We start from the raw sequence: 7,931 nt of genomic DNA, 5'->3' as shown, positions 1-7,931 counted from the left end.
TAAATTGATTTCAAGAAGCAACGCGGCATGTTTATTTATTGTAACTAAATCAAAATGAAACAAGACAAGTTGTTCTGTTTAATCAAACAGCATATTAATCCACTGTAGATTATTTTATTGTTACGACAATGTCAATTTATTTAGACCCGTAAGCAACGTGCATTGTTGTATTTAATAACAACCCTTGGCCAAGTTTTCCATGGATACCAGTTTGTTCAGATATTTATACATCTGTCCACTGATCCAAAACCGCTGATGTAGCCATATTTTTATTCACCGGATCAACATTATTCGTAAAATCGCTCTCTCTCTCTCTGCGGAAATTCCGATCGATAACTATGAAATTCAGTATAGTTCAGCCACTTGCTGAAGTTACATTTTTGCACCTGGAGCTTGAAAGTTTCCCTACCATTTTCTTATGCCTACTTCTCATCCTCCAGGCCTTTCCTGGAAATGACGTACACTTTGGAGCAGCAGCATCCCCAGAGCATGCGCCTGAGATACCCTGCCTCTCTCCCTCTATATTCACCGACGCCCCCTTCCTCTTCTCCCTCTCGCTCCCTAATAACTTCCCCTTCCTTCGTCGCTCGCTCCCCGAGAACGAACTAAGGGGACTCAAATCGATTGTGCCCCTGCCGTTTGTTCCCTCCGATGGGGTTCATCCCTCAGCCGTGTACGTTGCAGAAGAAATAGGAAGGAATCTCCGAGCCGAAGTCAAGCTTGACGAAGGTGAGTGGTTATTTAAATCTTTAACGATAGCAGTTACCCAATAATCCTTGAAATACAATAATTTCAGCGACACACTGAGCTTTCGAGATGAGTTTATGTAGTGTGGCGGGTGAGCGTAACGATAGCCGTGTTGAAGATGTCCTGGACTGGGAGTGTGTGCCTTGGATGACTAATCGTTAAAGACTCGAAATTGTGACGTTTCCAAGTCCTCTGAGAGTGAATGAGAGGCTAGGATCCGGGCGCCGCGGTCGTCCAAATTTAGACGTTGGTATCCGTAGAGGCAAACGGTAGACGTTCCGGAGAAGGCCATCGGTGATTATATTTCCCGCCGTTGGCAATGAATTGTTCGAGATCCTTTCCACACAATCGGCTGAGTATTCGATTGCCATTGTCAAGGTCACCAAGAAAGAATAAAATTGCTGTTCCCTGAGATGTATTCCATAATGGCGATACCTCCCGCCGCCATGTCGGATGTTATGAGTAAGGTGAGGGTGGACAGCGCTGTGAGAGGGCTTTAAACTTCCCCTTCGAAAATGTAGTTGTATCATTTCAACGTATTTTGTGCGCAAGCTATCGTGACGCCAGGGTTTATATGGTCGGATACTTATTTGCCACATTTCAGTAGGGTTTAATCGGCTGTTGAGTCAGTGTTTACGGAATCACTCGTCATACAGTGACGGACGGAGATCACGATTGACTCGTACTACGTGCTGGACGGATCCGCTCTAGTACGGCCCCAACAGTAATCAATAAGCCACGACCCTCTTTCGGCTGTAGATTTACTAGTGGCGCGTACTTAGTTGGAGGTTTATATCTCGTTGTATTCGTCATTCTTCGACCTTATTCTCATGCAATAAAAGCCGCGGGATTAAATTAGTGTCAGATAATGTAATATTGACAACTCACCCTCTCCAAATTTGCAATCTTACCAGAGTACCGATTCAGGGTTAACCTTGTAAAAATTCTGCTTCTGTACGTTTCGAGCGTTATAATTTTATTTTCTGGAAAGGTGTCAGCTGAAGTGTTCCAGAATTCCATTTTTATTTTTAGTAAAGCGATTTATGTCATTTATTTTGGGCGCGTGTTTTAAGATAGCATGAGAAATACGAGGGTGTGAGAGGAAGAAATTTAGAAAGGCATCGTAGAGTCTTTAACCAAAATTTTGACAACTATTTTACCCTAACTTCGTCTCTAAGAAGCCTGGAAATAATCCTTTATCTCTCGTAAATGCGTATTCTTTTAATGTAGGGTTTATTTTTGCAAAGAAAAGAGCAGTTTTACCTTTCATTGACCTTGAAAATCGCCGCAAATAACTGAACTAAATGAACCACGAGAAAGTACAACTCGGGCGCCTCATTAGCAGATAAATAAATTGTTGTTTTAGATGTGAGGCGGCATGGGAGCATTTTTTTCATGAATGATAGCTGTATAATTACGTGTATGCATATGTGAAACCATGCATTGAGGAATAGGAGGAAAAATGAAGGTAAGAGAGGAAAAGTCCTCGTCGCCCTCATATTGTAACGTGCCAGTGGGCCCGCTCTGTACCACACTCTCAAATGAACGCGTTATACTGAGCTTATTCTCTGTTAGTGCCCCGGGAGGTCTAAGCAATTCTGTCATCTCAGGGAAACGAACTGCGGTTCTCAGCGTGGTAATCCATCTTGTACATCCGGAAAGGCTTACAAATTGATTTGACGATGATTATTTTTTGCCGAAATGTTGTCGCGGTTGTTGATTTCTCGAAGGCCATTCTAATTATGCATTTAATTTTAGACCCGAATAATTAGCCTTAGCTTATGTTAGATTGCTTGTTGTCATTGTTTTAACAGTATTCGTGAGGTTATTGATGTGATATTTGAATATTTACAAGGGATGTCAGGAGGTAAGCATAATGAAATATCTTTAGCACACATTGTACTCGGTATTAAATGAAGGGGTTATTTCGAAATCATTTCAGAATGTAATCAGAAACCCGAGGAAACCTCTCAACAAGTGTTATTGGCGGCGACCGTAGTACGGTACGACAAGGAACACCTCGGCGCTTATTTTATATCGAAAGTAATTTATCTAGTTAATTTAATCCCCGCAACTGAGATTGTACTACTTCGCGCCTCTGAGTGTGAAGTATTATATTTTTATAATAAGAAGTATTAGTAAAATATTTTGGAATCTACGTATGATGATTCGTTATGGCGCCTTTAGTTCTCAAGCCATACCATGATAAAAGACGAATGCACACTATTACTCGACAGCACTGGTTTTATGGCGGAGGCAATTGGTCGGGATTGATTTGATTTTGAATAATTCTTCCGTAGTATTTAAGATCATTGAAAATTTTATAAATCGGTCTAGGTCCTATAGAGCTTATTCAGAAGTAAGCAGAAAAAGAAAACCTGGGGTTAATTTGGTTTTGCGTGGCTGTGCTTCGTAACAGAGATCCAGAAAAATAACCATCGACATTTCCTCCAAAGTAATAAGACTTTCTTCGGTAAATGCTTCTTCTCTAAACAGAAGAATCGTAGTGACGATATTTTGAGTGTTTTCATTTAATTGGGGAAACCATTACTAATAATCAGGAGAAAGCACAACTTTTAAAAATATTTAGTTGGATCAAAATATAATCCGTTATCAATGGAATTAAAATGCTTTGTGTGTGTGTGTGTGTATATATATATATATATATATATATATATATATATACAATTTTAATCTTATTTGTGACGCCACTTTTTTGTCCTTTTAATGCGTGTGTATGTGTGTCTATATATACACACGCGCGCGTGTGTGTTTATATATATAAATTGTTTTTAATGGTTAGAAAATAAATTACTGGCTGGTTTGTGTGTATATGTATGTATGTATGTATGTTTGTATATATATATATATGTATATGTGTGTGTGAGAAATTGAAATGAAAACTGCAATATTAATTTGTTTTTCCAAACAAGTTCGAATCACTTTCAGGCTTGGATCTTAGAGCCTCGAATGATTCCAGAGAACCAATTTGTGCGATAAATAGTTAAACAGTTTCACACTGATGTATTCGCACTCTTTATGCTAAGCTTGAAGTGAGCCATTTTAACGAATCACTTTGACGAATCACTTTAACGAAGACGTAATTTTTTATTTAGGAATAAAGTTACTCGAAGAGAGAATACTATTTCAAAATCGACCCACATGAACAATATTATTAATTTAATAAAGACGAATAAAAGAACAGGGTGATTTTGAACCAAATATTTATTCAATATCGTGACTGAAGTACCTTCAATTCCATGAAATTTTAAAACACAGATGCATGTAATTGCCTTTGACGGATGACTTCAGGCTGAGTTTTTATCTTGGACACACGACGGCGGCAAGGAAGAGGCAGGCTTAGCTCTACGTCCCAGTTGTCTCCATAATCTCCTATTGCAAAATTCTTTCCTTCTCTCGTCAGACACTAAAAATAAATTTTTAAATTAATGATTTTTCGCTCTGTGAGATATTCTTGTCGTAGCAATGCGATGTATGCTGTGATTTGACTCGTAACTTTGTAATTTTGTGTCTAGAAAAACAATATATAATTTAGGGCATGAACTATTTAAAATAAGTAATCTTTTTGTCCTCGAATCTATTAAAGAGAATGATTTTTTCTTTATTTAAAGTTTACCAGTGTTAATAACATATTATTGCATCTAAATTTTGTCCAAAATTTCCGGTAGATAGTATATGGTATCAACTTCTTATTTTGGGGGCTCAACATTGAAGCCTTCGTGCATCAAATGAGCGATTAGTTTTATTCAGCGAGGTATGCACCTGTTATGTTTGCGAAATAAAATGTTTGCTATTCAGTTTAGGGAGGTACTAGCCAATTCAAACGGCTTAAAATCCATGGTTGTAAAATTTTGGAAAAGTGCAGTGGACAAAATTGAAAAATGGAAATAAGTTGACCTTTTCTAAACTAATCAATATGTCAAATGCGTTACGTGCATTACAGCGTAAAACTTTTGCCAGGCCCTGGCTTCTTTGATGCATAAGGTATTAGTTTCATCTCAGAGAGTGCCTGTTTGATGAACATTACGGTGTAATTCCACCTTTGTAGAGTGAATCTAGTGCCATATATAATCAAAAATTCAAGATCAAACCTCAAACCCACACCTTAAACCTGCTTGCTGCGTGGTTTCTTTCATTTGGATTTTCCATGGATGTGCCGTTGTTTACGATTATAAGTCCGCTCTACCCTGTTCATTCTAATTGCAGACCATTAGTTATTCTTTAGCGATGCGGTAGAGACTCACGGCATTGTGCATTTTATCATGCTCTATCTGTTGAAATGCCGATGTCTAGCGTGGAGTGAACCATGTTCAACATTGATCGAACCGCAGCAGCCATCTTTCGTGAAACAGTTGACGTTTATTTCTTGGTTTCTTTGCTGGTGAATAATCCATTTGACGCTGCGGGGCGAATGGTATCCTTCAACACCTGGGTCCAGAGCTTTCATAATGATGACCAAGTTGGGCGACCGTTTGGAAATTTCGAGTAGTTTTGAGGGGAGGCGACCGACAGCTGAGGTCATTTGCGCCATAGGGGATGGATAGGAAAGGATGAAGGGTGGAGAGAAACCCGGCGTCGGCATTAGCCTACTCTTAACGAAAGGCGCCAAGGGGTCCGCAGCTTAACGTCCCATCCGACGGACGGCGTACTCACTCAAAGTGCCCTCCACAAAGCACCTCAAGCAGGGATCGAGACACCTCTGAAAAATATTCAACACCGCCGGGATTTGAACCCGGGCCCTCTGGGTGGGAAGCCAGTACGCTAGCCCCCGCACCATCTCGATCCCCTTGGAAATTTCGAATACCATCCATCAGTTCAAAGGCGATCAGGTTTGTCTCCTCTCCAAATTCGTTGGATGCCTCTGCATTTATGTATTATTAAATACGTTTCAAGAATTCTGAACGCAAATTTAATTTCTTAGCATTGATGTAATTCAAGTAAACTATTAATCATGCCCAAAGTAGTATGAACTCGCTGTTGCCTGTGTCAATGCCGAGACACATTTTACGCTATACATATAGAGGGTTAATACTTTAGTCTAAATTATATTTTAAGAAACTTTCATGCTTTCAACATATTAAGTATTGATGCTATGAAATGTCGATCAGGGGTGTGAAAATGTTTTATGACGTTATTTACTGGGCAGTAGAATACGCTGATTATTTTAAAATTTTGTGATATTGTGTTCGTAAATTGGCGTTAAACATCTTGTAACTACCGTTTTTATCAAAGAGTATTTCATTCATTTAACAAACCTTAGGCTCTTGTATACAAAATTAACCTAATGTGTAATTCATAGCATGCTTGTTATTACTCTATAACTTGAACTGGCGGAGTTTATACGTATTAATCATGTACATTTTAATACAGACGTCACTCAAATGATAATATGTGTACATTGATGGTTATCGCATAGAATAGAGTAAAAGTATTGACATCGAATTCAGTTGAGGCTTGCTTACGAGCTTATATTGAGGGTTATTGCTTCAATCCACCGTGGAGTATTTCTCCCTTACGTACATGTTATTGGACGAATGCCACAGGAGCGTAAAAATAAAAAATAAACTTAATACCGTTCAGCAGTTCTATTTAGAGGAGCTAAATCGATAGGATTTTTTGTTTGTAAACATAGAAGGTTGTCACGCGAAGCACAACAAGTGGAGTGAAATCAGCCATTCAGGAGATGGCGTCACGAAATAAGTTGTTGCACCGAGTTCAAAGCCTTACGGTGAAGTGAGCCTTAGGGAAGGGGGGTTAGGCGGGGGGGGGGGGGGTCGTAAATTCGCTCTCCCTCGATGCGGTCTCCGTAATCTCGCCGACCGAGTTCGCCCGGTGGCCCACGCTCCCACCTGCTGGCCCGAAGCAAGAGGGTTCGAATCCCTTCAGGGTGTGGTGCCGGAGGGAGAAAGAGAGTCATGAGTCCGCTTCTATGGGATATTAGACGATGACGTCCTTGTAATTTTCATGAACCTTATGGTGGCAGTGATTCTGGTTCAATAAATTTCACGTCTACTCTTCACAGGGCACATGAGCTTTAGAAAATTTACGTCTGGTATATGGGGATGTGTGAATTAACTTGTAGTTTTCAGAAACAAGCACCAAGATCCTAATTGGAACAATCGGAACAGATTTACAGAATCCATTACAAAAGTGAACCTTTAAAATAAGATCTATGCACTTGGTCGTCACAAAATGGAGATTTTTGCCTGTGAAATTAAAAAAAAATAGATGCTAGAACTAATACATTTCAGGGCTCATATTTCTCTCGAACAATAGTTTATGACAATAAATTAATGGTCCCCGCATCTAATTACCCTTAAAGACCATTTCCATTCCCCATATATTTCCATTGGTGCGTGTACCCCCTTCCCCTGTCACACAGCGTCGGTGACTTGCGTTAGATATACATATGCTGCAAAAATTATTATCTTTATACTTTAAGTAAACCGCAAAATTTGAAAATATCATGGGTATATTCGTAAAATAGCTTCAGAAGTCACTGGTAAGAATTGTACTGTAACGTGACGCTAATGAGTTAATGGAGATCACCTCTAGTTGACCACGATCAGTAAAAAATATTATAAAATAGAAAGATAAAATATACTTTTCACTTTATACTTTTACTTTATAGTGAGCAACTATAACTGCGATAACCTTCCTCGGGTCTAAGAGGTCTCGCTCAGTGCCTTTTACTTCAGGCAATTTAGTCACCATCAATTTAGTCAATCCCATTTCTCAATACTGGCCCCCTGTACGATGGTTACAAGTGTGTCTCCATCTAACAGCGAAGGTATTCCTTTCCTTGGGGTGATTGCCATTTGTTTAAGGTCTGAGTGTTGCCAAGGGAAAATGTAATGGATGACCTCTGCCTTATTTTTTTCCTTTCATCGTAATGGCTGATGTGCAAATCGGAGTTTTCTTCCATTCCAATATTTTTCCATTATGCTTAACGTCTCATGAAGTACGCCTTAGTCTCCTGACCTACATATATCATTAACCTCTAAACGTAATCTGCAACAGTTCGATCTGCCGCGAGACATCTCGTAGGTCTGACTCAAAGTGACTGTTGAGAAACGAATTTGTGCTGCTACTTAGGAAGAAATTTAAGCGGTCTAAAAATTTAATTTTTCCAAATGTTTCCAGTACTGAAGTACCTAAAATTT

The 7,931-nt window shown here is 39.3% G+C and overlaps 1 protein-coding gene across 3 annotated transcripts in view; it reads left to right on the top strand.

The window, feature by feature from the left end:
- Window positions 1-445: 445 nt before the first annotated feature.
- Window positions 446-7,931, top strand: part of LOC139694454 (NACHT domain- and WD repeat-containing protein 1) — an 81,978-nt gene continuing 74,492 nt past the window's right edge. For all 3 annotated transcript variants that reach the window (XM_071593047.1, XM_071593048.1, XM_071593046.1), the window contains exon 1: window positions 446-729. The gene's annotated coding sequence lies outside the window, so the exon portion shown is untranslated. The remainder of the gene's footprint in view (window positions 730-7,931) is intronic.

The sequence above is a fragment of the Hetaerina americana genome, unplaced genomic scaffold (genome assembly GCF_022747635.1).
Source record: "Hetaerina americana unplaced genomic scaffold, ioHetAmer1.1.p SCAF_5, whole genome shotgun sequence".
Lineage (NCBI taxonomy): Eukaryota > Metazoa > Arthropoda > Insecta > Odonata > Calopterygidae > Hetaerina > Hetaerina americana.
This window is presented reverse-complemented; position numbering and strand designations above follow the sequence as displayed.